At 41.7% G+C, this 14,820-nt stretch overlaps 1 pseudogene; it reads left to right on the forward strand.

Annotated features, from left to right (window-relative positions):
- The first annotated feature begins 11,363 nt into the window (after window positions 1–11,363).
- On the forward strand, window positions 11,364–13,892 carry LOC112613276 (annotated as a pseudogene).
- The last annotated feature ends 928 nt before the right edge of the window (window positions 13,893–14,820 follow it).

The following is a 14,820-nucleotide window of genomic DNA, read 5'->3' on the forward strand; positions in this document are numbered from 1 at the left end:
TGATTGTATTGGAGACAGACTTTAAAGAGGTAATTAAGGTTAAATGAGGTGTAAGGATGGATCCCTAAACAAATAAGATTAGAGTACTTATAGGAAAAGGAAGAGACACCCAGGGTGTGTGCTCACAGACTGAAGGCCATGTCAGGACACAGCAAGAAGGCAGCTGTCTGCATGCCTGCAAGAGAGTCCTCACCAAAACCCAACTCTGCTGACATCTTGATCTAGGCGTTCCATTCTCCAGGATTATGAGCAAATAAATTTCTTTTGTTTATGTCATTCAGTCTGTGGCATTCTGTTAAGAAGAATAACCCAAGAAAACTAACGCATCAGGAAGAAACACATTAGGAAGAGACAAAGCAGCTGTCACAACAAGACGCTGGGGCAGAGAGGTTGGAATTATCACACCAGGATTTTAAGTTGTAATTAATATGCTAAGGATTCTAATGGAAAAAGTGGCCAACAGGCAAGAACACATGTGTAATGTAAGCAGAGAGATGCAAACACTAAAAAAAAAAAAAAAAAATCAAAAAGAAATGGTAGAAATAAAAAACACTGTAACAGAAATGAAGAATGTCTTTGATGGGCTTATCAACAGACTACAGAAGGTCAAGGAAAGAATCTGTGAGTGTGAAACATGTTGATAGAAACTTCCCAAACTGGAAAGCAAAAAGAGAGAGAAAAGGAGAGAGCGAGGGAGGGAACTGAAACAGAACATCCAAGAACTATGGACAGTTATAAAAGATGTAACATGGGCATAATGAGAATGAATCCTAGAGGAGGAGAGAAAGGAGCAGAAAACCTATTTGAAGTGATAATGACTGAAAGTTTTCCAAACTTACTGGCAGACATCAAAAAGCACAGGTATAGGAAGTTGAGAGAAGATCAAGCAAGATTGTGATACGACATACATTTGGTTTTTGTCACCACTTCCTCTCGGAGTGCTGACACCCCTTGAATGTACTGAGTGACAGGAATGTCTTTTGTTATTAATAGTGAGCCCCACTGATGACACCTGAGTTTATGCTAATGAGGTACTTAAGGTAGAGCATCTGGATAGCCTCAGGATGGGCTATAAGATATTGATGCTTCATATAGTTGAATTTCTATTTATGATGGTCAATTGCATTATTCATCACACAATTTAACAATAAAAGTACACGTCCACTTTTCCTTGGTCATAGTCTCTGCATTAATTCAACTCTCCCTTTTCCAACCCTCATACTTTGGGCATTAATATAATACATTTTGCCCAGCTACATATTTTAGTTTATTTTTTTCATTTAGTTTATTTCCTATCTTTTAAGTTCTTATTCTTCTCTATACAGCATAAAATTCCTGATGGATTACTATACCTTAATGCTGTGGTCCCATCCATTGAGGCCTCCATAGCCAATATCCAATATTATTAAAATTGCTGATTCTATTCAGTCAACAACTGGTATATATTTTGCTCTTATAGATTTGGCTAACATGATCTGTTCGATGCCAATTCCAACAGCCTCTCCACTGCAATTTATCTCCACCTCTGAAGGCATGCAACACACCTTTCCCAGGCTACCCAGAGGGTACCTCGTCAGCTTTGGCATCATGTACAATATTTGCAGACAAGATCTGAACTGTATCCATCTTTCTTTCTCTAAGAGCACAGGTATGACATGATATTAATAACATGCTCCTCCCAGGAGACTCATTTGACACATTCATTAAGGACATATAAGTCCAATCTTTTAGTACATTTTGGGTCCTGGTGGCAACATGTTCCACATTTACAAATTTTACTTCCAAATTAAAATCAGTAGCCCAGGCTGGGAGCAGTGGCTCATGCCTGTAATCCCAATACTTTGGGAGTCCAAGTGGGGAGGATCGCTTGAGTCAGGAGTTTGAGACCATCCTGGGCAAAATAGGGAGTCCCCATCTCTACTAAATGAAAATAATAATGAAAAACCCCTAGCTGGGCATGGTGGCATGCACCTGTGGTCCCAGCTTCTCAGGAGGCTGAGGTAGGAGGATTACTTGGGCCCAGGAGGTTGAGGCTACTGTGAGCTGTGATTGTGCCAGTGCACTCCAGTCTGGGTGACAGAGCAGAACCCTGTCTCAGAAAAAAAAAAAAAAAATAGGTAGGTACTCCTGTTACTGCTCTCAAAGCCTCCTTCACTGTAGAGGTTTTGACAACCTCCTCTTATCCCTCCTGGAGCCTTTGACCACATATGATGGCCATAAATTGCCCAAGGACTTCTGATGCAAGAAATTTCCCTCTTGGCCTCATGCTATACATTCTTAAACAATAAATGATGGCTACTTACTGGGCTTTCCTGGAAATACAGAGACACAGACCCTGAGCCTGTGCCCCTCCATACCCAGCTGCTCATAATGCTTTGGGTCATGGACACAGCACCCCACAAGCTGGGCATGGCTACTGAGGCCTCCCTAGATAGGATGGAACCAAACCTAGGTCCTCTGGTATGTTCCACCTACAGGAGGGGGTGATCTCCTCTGTCCTCCAGTCCAAAACACAAACTCCTAAAGGCCTGTATCTCAACTCAGACCTTAACTTATCTTCATAAATGTTTGCTCTTGTCCCCGTCCCATAAGTGCTGGAGGCCAGATTAAGGGCTCATACTCCCTTGTGACCCATTAACCATGAATTTTCCCACAGGCTAAGCAGCTGCTGCGCTGATCTGATACGGGACTCATTGGAACCTAAACTTCTACCAAAAAACAAATCAGAAACCTTGTCTCCCTTCATACACGACACTTTCTTCCATATCCTCAAATGGCAAAAGGAGCAAACAAGTTTGGGCCTCTTTTATGAGGACACCAATCCATTCACGAGAACTCCAGCCTCATGACTTAGTATCTCCTCAAAGGTCTCACCTCTTCATAGTATTAAACTGGGGATTTGGTTTCAACATATGAATTTGGTGGCAGGGGCAGGGGACAGACATTCACATCATAGCATGCCCTGAATCTTAAACAGCTTCAGCAGCAACATAAACTGGCATTTATTCTCCCAAGTTCATATTCTAAAATGTGCCCTTGACCAGAAAAATCCCAACAGCAAAAATCACTGACTGTAAATACTGCATTATTTTAAATAGGAAAGGGACAGAAGGCAGCTAAGAACTAGTGGAAGGGAGTGGATTCAGTATTGCATGTAATGTTTTCCTTCTTATTTCTCTCTCTCTCTGCCCCATTTTCTTTCTCAAGTGTCTGGCATAATATTTGTTTAAAACAGACTTGCTTATACCTGTGATTCTCTCTACCTCACACCCAATTTCTCCTTCTCAGTCTCTATTCCAGTGCCTCTAACCTTTCTGCTAACAATGCAAGCCATGGTGTCACTAGAAAAGAGGTCTCGAACTAGACCCCAAGACAGGGTTCTTGGATCTGGTTCAGGAAGGAATTTAAGGTCAGTCACAGAGTGGAATGAAAGAAGCAAGTTTAGGCTGGGCAAGGCGGCTCACAACTGTAATCCCAGCACTCTGGAAGGCTGAGGCACGCAGATCACAAGGTCAAGAGATTGAGACGATCCTGGCCAACATGGTGAAACCCCATCTCTACTAAAAAAATACAAAAATTAGCTGGGCATGGTGGCACGTGCCTGTAGTCCCAGCTACTCAGGAGGCTGAGGCAGGAGAATCACTTGAACCTGGGAGGCAGAGGTTACAGTGGGCCAAGATCGCACCACTGCACTCCAACCTGGCAACAGAGTGAAACTCCATCTCAAAAAAACCAAAGGAAAGAAGCAAGTTTATTAGAAGCGACACCATTAGTGAGCAGCCCTCAGAAAGCAAGAGGGGGAATGCACTGGCTTTGTTTTAGGTTTTTCTTATATAGGGGTCTTATCTACGAAAAAACTAAGCTAAGCTGTGTCTATGCGTGGTTGAGCAGGCACAATGACAAAATTTATTACTGTATTCATTTAAACTAGCCTTGACATTCTAGTGTGTAAATACATCAAAGCATAGCTATTATCTTGAAAGCATACATTGTTATGGGTATTGGGACATCTGGACTCTGCACTGTTGTAGGAGTGTCCCTGTAGGTATCTTTAGGCTGTTTCCTCAACTATAAACACCCCATGACTATGGCTCATGACCACCAAGGAATGTACTTTGCTAGTCTCAAAATGGAGCTGTACTTAAGACGACATTCTCTGGCTTTCCTAGACTACTGCTTTCCCTACAACGGAGCACTCACAAGTTAGGGCTTTAGAGCGTCACAGGAATGCTTTTTACGAGAAGACCAGACATAGCTATTGAAACAAAAGGACTAGCCCTCCATTTAAAGTTCTTCTCACCTATGCCCTGAGTCACATCTAGTGCTTTAATGTTGGCTCTCTCTCCACTCATGAACTTAACTCATATTCCAAATATCTGAGGACTCACAACGGGAAGCCACCACAATTCTTCCAGGGAGCTCATGAGGAAAAGCAGCAACAATGAAGAATCTCTATGTAAGCTTTTCTGGATGGATTGAGCAGGGACTTTACGTCTTAAGTGTGGTTTAAAGTGGTTCCAGAGTGGTAGGGATCTTAGTTTTGTCTGAAAAAAAAAGTATATAATCTCTAGAAGAGAAAGGCACTTTCATCTAAGGATATAGGGAAGCTCCCTGAAATCTCTTTTCAAGGACAAAGATAACCAACAAAAAAGGAAGCAACCAAACTGATTGAAGAATTTAAAAATGAACATCCAAAGGGGCCCATAAAATCTTCAGTTATTGCCATTATCAGATACATATTATGAAGCAACTATGCCTACCATGTTAAAAAAATTTTTTTGAAAAATTGAAATTAAAGTGTCCTGGAGAGACAATTATGAATGGGCAATAGATCGGAATAAATTATTCAGAATGCAACGCAGAGATTAAAGGATGGAAATTACAGAGAATTTAAGACACCTGGAGGATACAGAGTGGTAATACCTGCCTTATAATGAATTGGGGTTCTCAAGGGAGAGAAAGAATGGGCAAGAGACAATACATGAGAGAGGAAGTGTTTGCTGAGCACCGAAGATGGCACGTCACAGATTCAGGTTGTTCAGCAAATTCCAAGCAGGAAAGATTTTAAGAATTTCATAACCAGAAACATTATGCCAAGCTCCAGAAAACACATTCAGTTACTACTTCAGTTGAAAGCTCAGGATTCTAAGTGGAAAATAATCTTAATAACCTAGTCACTACACTATCTCCTTAAAATCTCATTTTTTTCTATGTCTCCTGCATTTTAATACTAAAAAGGTCATCACTCCAAAAGAATATTAACCAAAAGACCTGCAGTTCTCAGAGAAGACAATACTAAGGCCAATAGACATTTGAAAAGACTCTCAATCTCGTTAAGAATTAAACAATGCAACTTTAAGCCACGAGTTATGATTTCACACCTAGTAAATTATCAAAATTTTAAAGTTTCACAAATCCAGTGTTGGCAGTAAGAGTTGGCAACCAAAATAACCATAAACTCTAGTGGGAGTGAAAATTGGTACAACTTTGGAAAACAATTCATCATTGTACAGTAAAGTCATAAATGGGAACATACTTTGCACAATCCAGTCTTTCCTTATTACATACTCAGAGCCTTGAGAGGAAGCCAGCTGATGCCACAATGTTTTTTAAAACTATGGCTGCTATAGGAACTCACCACCACATCCACAGGATACACCAAGGTAGAAGTGTCAGAGCCAGAGCGACTCCATCTTGAATGGGGCCTGGGTAAAACAAAGCTGAGACCTACTTCCCAGACAGTTAAGGCATTCTAAGTCACAGGATAACACTGGAGGTCCGCACAAGACACAGGTCATAAAAGTCTTGCTGGTTAAACAGGTTGCAGTAAAGAAGCTGGCCAAAACCCACCAAAATCAAGATAGCAAGGAGAGTGACCTTTGGTAGTTCTCACTGCTCATTATATGCTAATTATATGCATTAGCACGCTAAGAGACACTCCCACCAGGGCCATGGCAATTTACAAATGCCATGGTAAGGTTCAGAAGTTACCCTGTACGGTTTAAAAAGCGAGGAAGCCCTCAGCTCCGGGAAAGTGCCACCTTTTTCTCAGAAAACTCGTGAATAAACCACCCCTTGTTTAGCATATCATCAAGAAATAACTACAAGTATCCTTATTCCAACAGCCCAAGCTGCTGCTCTGCCAGTGAAGTACCCATTCTTTTGTGTCTTTACCTTCTTAATAAACTTGCTTTGGCTTTGCACTGTGGACGCCCACGGATTTTTCCTGCCGAGATTTAAGAACCCTCTCTTGGAGTCTAGACTGGGACCCCTTTCTGGTAACAGAAGCACCGCTTCACGATCATGCAGGTCAGTACTTACCAAGTACTAAAAAGTCTATAGCCACACTATTTATAATTTTTAAAATGAGTGAGGTCAATTAACATTTAATTTAAATGTTAAAAAGAAAGTATGCCGGGCGCGGTGGCTCACTCCTGTAATCCCTGCACTCTGGGAGGCCGAGGCGGGCGGATCATGAGGTCAGGAGATCGAGACTATCCTGCCTAACACAGTGAAACCCCGTCTCTACTAAAAAATACAAAAAATTAGCCGGGCGTAGTGGCAGGCGCCTGTAGTCTCAGCTACTCGGGAGGCTGAGGCAGGAGAATGGCGTGAACCCGGGAGGCGGAGCTTGCAGTGAGCTGGGATCGTGCCACTGCACTCCAGCACTCCAGCCTGGGCGACAGAGCAAGACTCCGTCTCAAAAAAAAGAAAGAAAGTAAACAAGCCAAATATACACAAACAGTAGACTGCTCTGGCTTGCATACAGAGAGGTCCATTACCCTTTTGGGTGGGCCGGGCAAGGTCAAGGCCTAAGAAGCACTTCTGGGGAGAGGGGGCGACAGGCTCTGATGGCTGCAGGAGGAGTGACTCCTCCCAGGATGAGGGTCTCCATCCTCCCAGTGCTCACTCAAGTTCAGTATTTCCAAGTCCTCCCAGGGGACGTAACGCACGTCAGAACGGCCTTCATTAGTGTCACATATACGTGTCCGCATGCATTTCCAGGAAATGTCCTTGGCCGGCGAACTACAGTTGTGACAGTCGGGTCACAGGGCGTTTTGTGAGCTATCGTCTTGGGCAAATGAGTGCCAAAAACACAAAAAGACCTCAAAAGGTGGACAGCACAGCAGCAGGGTTTGGGATGAGAGAAGCCCCTTTGCTAGCACCGGCGAGCACTTGCGCAGTACCAGCAAGGGCTGCCTACGTCCCGGAGGGAAACGTTAGTGTGAGCAAATGAATGACCCGGAAGACCTTAGGGCGGCTGCAGAGTTCTCTGGAAAGTGTAATTTCTTGGTCCGGGCGCCACTGGGTGGCCCTCGGTTCCGAGGTGTATCATTCACCACAGGACTGTGTGCCCCAGAACACTTCGCGCGTCGTCCTAACTAGCCGGCACTGAGAGGACAGCCCCAGGCAGTTTAGTTTCTTACCAAGCCAAGACCGGTTTGCCCGCAGCTGACCAGGTCCGCGCCGCCGCAGAGACTCTTGGGAAGTGTGGTCTTCCGGTGCTTGTGGGTCGCTGCACCCGGCACTTTTGTCCCGCACGCGGAGGATTCTAGAAAATGTGGCTTGGCCTTAGGCGGTGCACTGGGTCAGTCTCGCGATAGCCTCAGGCCTGGCGGGGACTCCCAGGCTGAGGAACGATTCTGGGCAGTGTAGTTCGCGGAGGTCGGCGGCCGTTGCCCGCTCACCAGCTACGCGGTGCGTCCTGTCCGCAGAGATGCGGGCTCGGGGCGCCTGCGGGGACGGTGAGGCCCCGTTGAGGACTCCGGCCAGTGCGAGTCCCGGGGGCGGCAGTGGGGCTCAGTCCCTGGGTCTGCCTCGTGGTGTGACCCTGGCCGGAGCCTGGGCTTTTCCTGGCCTTCGTGTCGTGCTGTGTAAACGCGAGGTGATGACGGCATCGACCTCTTGGCGCTGTTGTGAGAGCGAAGTGGGCGCCTGAGCAGACGCCAGCCACAGTTGTCTTTGGGTTACGTCGTCATGAAGTCGGTGCTTTGCAGTTGTGTAACCTTGAACAAATGGGTTCAGTATCTTGGAATTTTCAGTTTCGTCATCGTTTAAAAAGAGATCTGGAATAATGTGAATGCCCACCGTGCATTGGTCAAGATTGAACGAGCTGATAAAGTTACTACTGTTATTTTATGAGTCTTTTATGTGCAGAATAATTGATTTTCCTCTCAGGTGGCACCTGGTAAACGGTTAGCCCTTGTGGAGAAACACCCAGTTAGTTCCCAGGGAGAGATTGGGGCCCCGGAGAGTGATTACCAGTGTACCTTTCCATTAAGGTGTGTCACAGGTGCCGCAACATAAGCCTGATTTTTCATAACTGCTTTTTCCTGCCTTTCTGTGCCCTCAGGACACTGCCCAGCTCTAAGATAGCCTGGAAAGAGGACTCTGTTGGCTATTGGAAATTGCAGAGTAATGTCTCAAGTAAGTCGATGTGTCCCCAAATCTTCCTGAAACAACTTTATCAGTTTGCTTTGCTTCTCCTGCCTGTTCCCACCAAATCAAGTCCATTTAAGGGACTGGATCTATGGTTCCTTTCACTATAAGAAGGATGGAGCCCACCGGAGAGCTCCAAGGTATTGTCCTTCTCACCCAGTGGTCCTCTTTTCTACAGTTTTCTGCTAGATGTTCTAATCTTGCCAACATTTTTAAACTGTAATTCACGATGCAAGTTTGGAATGTAAGGTTATTTGCTTTATGGTTGTCAAAACCGTACCATGTGGTCTCAAGTCAAGAGATGTTTGCAGTCATCCTTGATTCTTCCTTTTCACTCATTGCTCATATTCAGGTCCTCTAGTTGGATATAAACAATACACTGTAGGCCGGGCGCGGTGGCTCAAGCCTGTAATCCCAGCACTTTGGGAGGCCGAGACGGGCGGATCGCGAGGTCAAGAGATCGAGACCATCCTGGCTAACATGGTGAAACCCCGTCTCTACTAAAAAAATACAAAAAAAAACTAGCCGGGCGAGGTGGCGGGCGCCTGTAGTCCCAGCTACTCGGGAGGCTGAGGCAGGAGAATGGCGTGAACCCGGGAGGCGGAGCTTGCAGTGAGCTGAGATCCGGCCACTGCACTCTAGCCCAGGCGACAGAGCGAGACTCCGTCTCAAAAAAAAAAAAAAAAAAAAATACACTGTATACAGAATCTGACCATTCATTACCCTATCACCTCCACCACCACTACCACCCCAGTCCAAACACCTGGATTATTGTGGTAGCCTCCTAGCTGGATTCCTTGCATCTGCCCTTAACCCTCATCAGTCTGTTCTCAGTACAGCAGTCACCGTGATCCTATCCTTACATAAATTTCTGTCATTCCTTAACTTAAAATTTTTCAATGTCTCTAACTCAGAGTCACTTCTGCAATAACCTCTTTGCACAATTAGGCCATTACCTCTCTGATCCCACCTTCCTTCTCTGCCTCCTCATTCCTGTGAGCTCCAGCCACTGTCACCAGTTGTTGTGCTATCCATGTGGAATATTCTTCCCCGACATACGCACAAGCTTGCATTCTTACCTTCTTCATGTGTTTGTTCCATGGTTACTTTCACAGAAGAGCTTCCCTGAACGCCTATTTGCAATTGCAGTCACCTTCCCTCGCCTAGCACTTCCACTCCTCCATCACTGCTTTGTTGTTTTCCACGGCACGTGTCACTCACTAACTGATGTACTTATGTTCATTTTATGCATGTGCTCATTGTCTGTTCCTGGTGGGTGGAAAGTTTTTTCTTTTTTGTTGTCTGTTATAGCTTCAGTACCCAGAGTGATACCTGGCACCAGATAGATGCTTAGTAAGTAATTGTGGAGTGAATAAGATGAGTAATGAAGAACTGGTGGGGCAGAATCATGGCATGGAAGGTGAAGCTTGCATGGGAGGGGATGTGAGCAGCAGATGTACATGTTGAGTGAAGTATATTTTCTTGGAAAAATTAGATAATTAGAATTGAAAAACTGGCATATTGATACATATCTGTTGTCCCAGCTACTCGGGAGGCTGATGAGGTGGGAAGATTGCTTAAGCTCAGGGGTGTGAGGCTGCAGTGAGCTATGATTATATCACTGTACTCCAGTCTAGCAACAGAGCAAGACTCTGTCTCTTAAAAAAAAAAAAAAAAGGAAAGGCTAAAGTGAACTAATGCCAAACCATTCATTGGTTCATCTTCTAAATGCTTATGAAGTACCTGTTAGGAAAAGTTGTACATGGATTTTGGTGTGCACTGACACACAGAACTTCATGATCTAGTGTAGTATTGTATAAGAGAACTTTCTGCAGTGGTGGAAGTGCTCTGCATGTGTACTGGTCAGTACAGTACCACCAGCCCTGTATGACTGTTGAGTAATTGAACTGTAGCTTAAGCAACTGAGGAACTGAATTTTAAATTTTATTTATTTAATTTTTATATTTTAATTAATTTAAATGTAGGTAGCCAAATTGACTCGTGGCTCCTGTATTGAGGATTGCAGCACTGTAGAAAAGTAAGAAAGCATAAGCAATTTAAATAAGTGCTAGTACTCTTTAACTCTCGGAGCTAACAAATTACCACAGTAGATCAGTCTGTTTCACAAATCAAAGACAGTAATAATGCTGTATTAAATGGATGTATTTTTTGCACATATTATAATTTGACTAGCCAATAAGCTATTATTGAATATTTAAGCTTCTAAAGTTTTACTATTTTAAATAATACTCTCGCCTGTAGAGAAATAAAACTCTCACCTCTAGAGAATGCCCCACTGGGGACGGTTACAAATATGACACATTTAGAAGCACCTTTCATTCAAAGTCTACTCTTTCTGAACCACAAAAAAATTCTGCTGAAGGGAATTCACACAAATATGATATATTAAAGAAGAATTTACCAAAATGTATATTAATGTCTATCAGTCTTTAATATAAAGATCTTTTTTCTGAACCCATTTTTTGTGAGCCTTAGTGGATCATCCTGAGTATCTTGTTTGAGAGACAATCGCTTTAGCCTCATTTTTTAATTACTTACCTAGTACTTAAACTATAAAAGATATAACCAAATACTTGACTCTATGCTGTCTAATGTTAAATGTTGATTTTTAAAAATTCATGTAATTCTATAACTTTTAACAAAAAATTCTACTGAAGCAAAGCTCTCATATTTGTCTCTCACCCTTATTGTATAATAATCCTAAGCACATAACTGTCCCCCTTATTATGTAAGAATTCCATCTACATAACTGTCCTATTATTACTTAACTAAGATCACATTCCCAATTTTTGTCACAACTCCTGAATCTTGTTCCATTTCTTCCACAAGCAGGCTACTTTTACCCCTTCATCAGTGACAGAAGAGGTCTGGGCTATGGCTGAGCCTAAATATATTTGCTATTTCAGGTGACATTTAGTGATGTGGCTATAGACTTCTCTCATGAAGAGTGGGGATGACTCCATTCTGCTCAGAGGGACTTATACAAGGATGTGATGGTCCAGAATTACAAGAACCTGGTCTCTGTAAGTAAGGATATTACCCCATCCACTCCAATAGGGGCTCTTTTGCCACTCTGAATTGCTGAAGAGCCTCCTAAGTAAATGGCTGAATTTCCGTACCATGTTCCCAAGGAAATGTGCAGCTCTGTTGTGCCCTCCCTGAAGCTTATCTTTCCATTTCAGTGAATACTCTTTATCCCTTCTTGTGGTCCCTCTTGTGATGGCCTCTCATAATAGAGGACCACAGCTTAAACAATTCTATATTCTTCCTGTAAGCAGGTCTTTCCGTAACTAAGCCATATGTGATCACATTGTTGGAGGATGGGAGAGAGCCCTGGATGGTGGAGAAAAAACTGTCAAAAGGTATGATTCCAGGTGAGTCATGGTGAACGAGACTAAAGAAGATTTTGTTAAAGATGTTTATAGTGAGTGTGGAGGCATTTTAGGAATACTATCTCCAAATATCTCAAATATAAATGAAAAATATAAAACGAAATATTTAGCTTAGATTTTCAAAATAATTGTTTCTCTATCCCAAATTATTATCTGTATCACTCATATCACCTAATCAAGTTTAGAGGTTTTTGCCATCATAATAATTCAAATTGTTACTCTATTCATGACAAAGTAAGGCAAATTATTCTTTCTTAAATCTACATAAGGAAAAACATACTGATACTTTTAGCTAAGAAAAGCTGTCAATTAGAGGGAAAATCACTTTTCTAAAGCTGAGCTTTGTGGATGAAATATGAACATATTAGAGGAAGTAAGGAACATATAAAATATGTTCCTAGGAATAATATTTTCTAATGTCTAATAAGTGATATGATTCACAGTTTCTTCATAACCTCAGAAGGCCTAAATGTTTGTCAGCTATAAAGAGCACTTAGATTATTTTGTTTTTACTGCAGCTGTTTAATGTAGTAGTATCAATTCTGTATTTTAAGTGTGTTAATCTGGCAGCAAATTGAGATTAATGGAAGGTTGGAGAAAAAGGCTATGAGACAAAATGCAGTCTTTCACATGTGAATATGGGCACAAAGAGATGACTTGGAATCCAGAATGCCTTCCACATTTTATTTCTGATAGTTTCGTTTTTTTCACATACTGTTTTATCTATTATGTATATTTTACCCATTTCTGTTATCACTCCTCCTCCTTCTGTGAACTTTGTATTCTCTGCTTCATTTGAGCATTGTTCAGAAATCATTGAAATATTTGAGTTGTCTGAACTATGTGTTTTCTGGAGACTTCATTTCTTATCCATTTCTCCTAATTCCACCATAGAAGTGTCTTTTCAAGAAGTAAAAAAAAGAAAAAGCAGTGCTGTGCTTTCTTGATGCATTTCAGATTGGGAATCAAGATGGGAAAACAAGGAATTATCAACAAAGAAGGATATTTATGAGGAAGATTCACTCCAAACAGTAACAATAGAAAATGTTTTAAAACAAAATTATGAATTTTCAAATTCTAATAAGAATTTGCAATATATAGAGAAGTTGGAAGGGAAGCATGAAATTTATGTAGAACATTTCAGACCAGCAACTCTCACCTCTAGAGAAGGCCCCACTGGGGACAGTTATAAATATGACACATTTAGAAACACCTTTCATTCAAAGTCTACTCTTTCTGAACCACAAAAAAATTTTGCTGAAGGGAATTCACACAAATATGATATATTAAAGAAGAATTTACCCAAAAAGTCAGTTATAAAAAATGAGAGACTCAATGGTGGAAAGAAACTTTTGAATTCTAATGAAAGTGGGGCAGCCTTTAACCAGAGCAAATCTCCTCACCAGACTTGTAATAGAGAGAAAATCTATACATGCAGTGAATGTGGGAAAGCCTTTGGCAAACAGTCAATCCTCAATCGCCACTGGAAAATTCATACAGGAGAGAAGCCCTATGAATGTCGTGAATGTGGGAGGACTATTAGCCGTGGCTCATCCCTTAAACGACATCAGATAAATCATAGTGGAGAGAAACCTTACAAATGCATTGAATGTGGGAAGGCCTTTAGCCATGGCTCATCACTTACTAACCATCAGAGCACTCACACTGGAGAGAAACCATATGAATGTATGAACTGTGGAAAGTCTTTTAGTCGTGTGTCCCTTCTTGTTCAACATCTAAAAATTCATATGCAAGAAAAAACGCTATGAGTAAAAAAAAAAAAAGAAAAAACCACTGTGAGTGTCATATACATGGAAAGGCCTTCATTCATAGGTCATCTCTCATTCACCATCAGAAAAGCCTTATGAATATAGAGAATGTGGGAAAGCTTTTTGCTGTAGCTCACACCTTACTCAACATCAAATAATTCACACTATGGAGAAACAATATGAATGCAATAAATACCTGAAAGTCTTTAGTAGCCTGTCATTTCTTGTTCAACAGAGTATTCATACTGAAGAAAATCCCTTTGAAGTTTAGAAATGCAGGAAATCCTTCAGCCAGCTTGAATCACTGAATATGCATTTGAGAAATCACATTAGATTGAAACCCTATGAATGCAGTATATGTGGGAAAGCCTTCAGTCATAGGTCATCCCTGCTTCAACATCACAGAATTCATACTGGAGAGAAAACTTACGAATGTATTAAATGTGGGAAGACCGTCAGCTGTAGTTCAAACCTTACTGTACATCAGAGAATTCACATTGGAGAAAAGCCATATAAATGTAATGAGTGTGGGAAAGCTTTTAGCAAAGGCTGAAATCTTACTGCCCATCAAAGTACATAATGGAGAGAAACCCAGTAGTGTGGTAAGTGTGGAAAAGCCTCTAGACCATATGAATCACTGTACATGTGAGAAACCTTACACAAGAGAATGTGTATGAAGCAGTGTTTAGCATGGTAAACTTCGTTCATAGATCCTCATTTAACATCAGAAAAATTTATACTAGGGAAAAGTCTTATGAATGTAGGGAATATGGGAAGACTTTCAGCAATGATGTAGACGTTTTTATTTATCAGAGTTTTTACTGTAGAGAAATCACATGAAGACCATAAATGTGGGAAAGCCTTTGTCAGTATTAATCCCTTAATTGACATAAGTATACTCATACTAGGATAAAACCCTGTACATGTAGCAAATATGGGAAAGACTAAAGGCAGTAAGAATCTCCAACAAACTCCTACAGGAGAGACACTGTATGAATGTAGAAAATTTAAAAATTGAGGGAAGACTTCAGTTCCAAGTGCATCACTTATTTTACAAAGAACTCAAACTGGAGAGAAATCTCATTTAAGAGATGTAGCAAAGTGTTCACTAGGAGTGTTTATCTTGCTACCCATCAGAAGATTAATGGTAGAACAACCTGAAAGATTTAGGAATCACGTGTAAATCCTTGCAGTGATGC

The sequence above is a fragment of the Theropithecus gelada genome, chromosome 19 (assembly GCF_003255815.1).
Source record: "Theropithecus gelada isolate Dixy chromosome 19, Tgel_1.0, whole genome shotgun sequence".
Taxonomy (NCBI): Eukaryota; Metazoa; Chordata; class Mammalia; order Primates; family Cercopithecidae; genus Theropithecus; species Theropithecus gelada.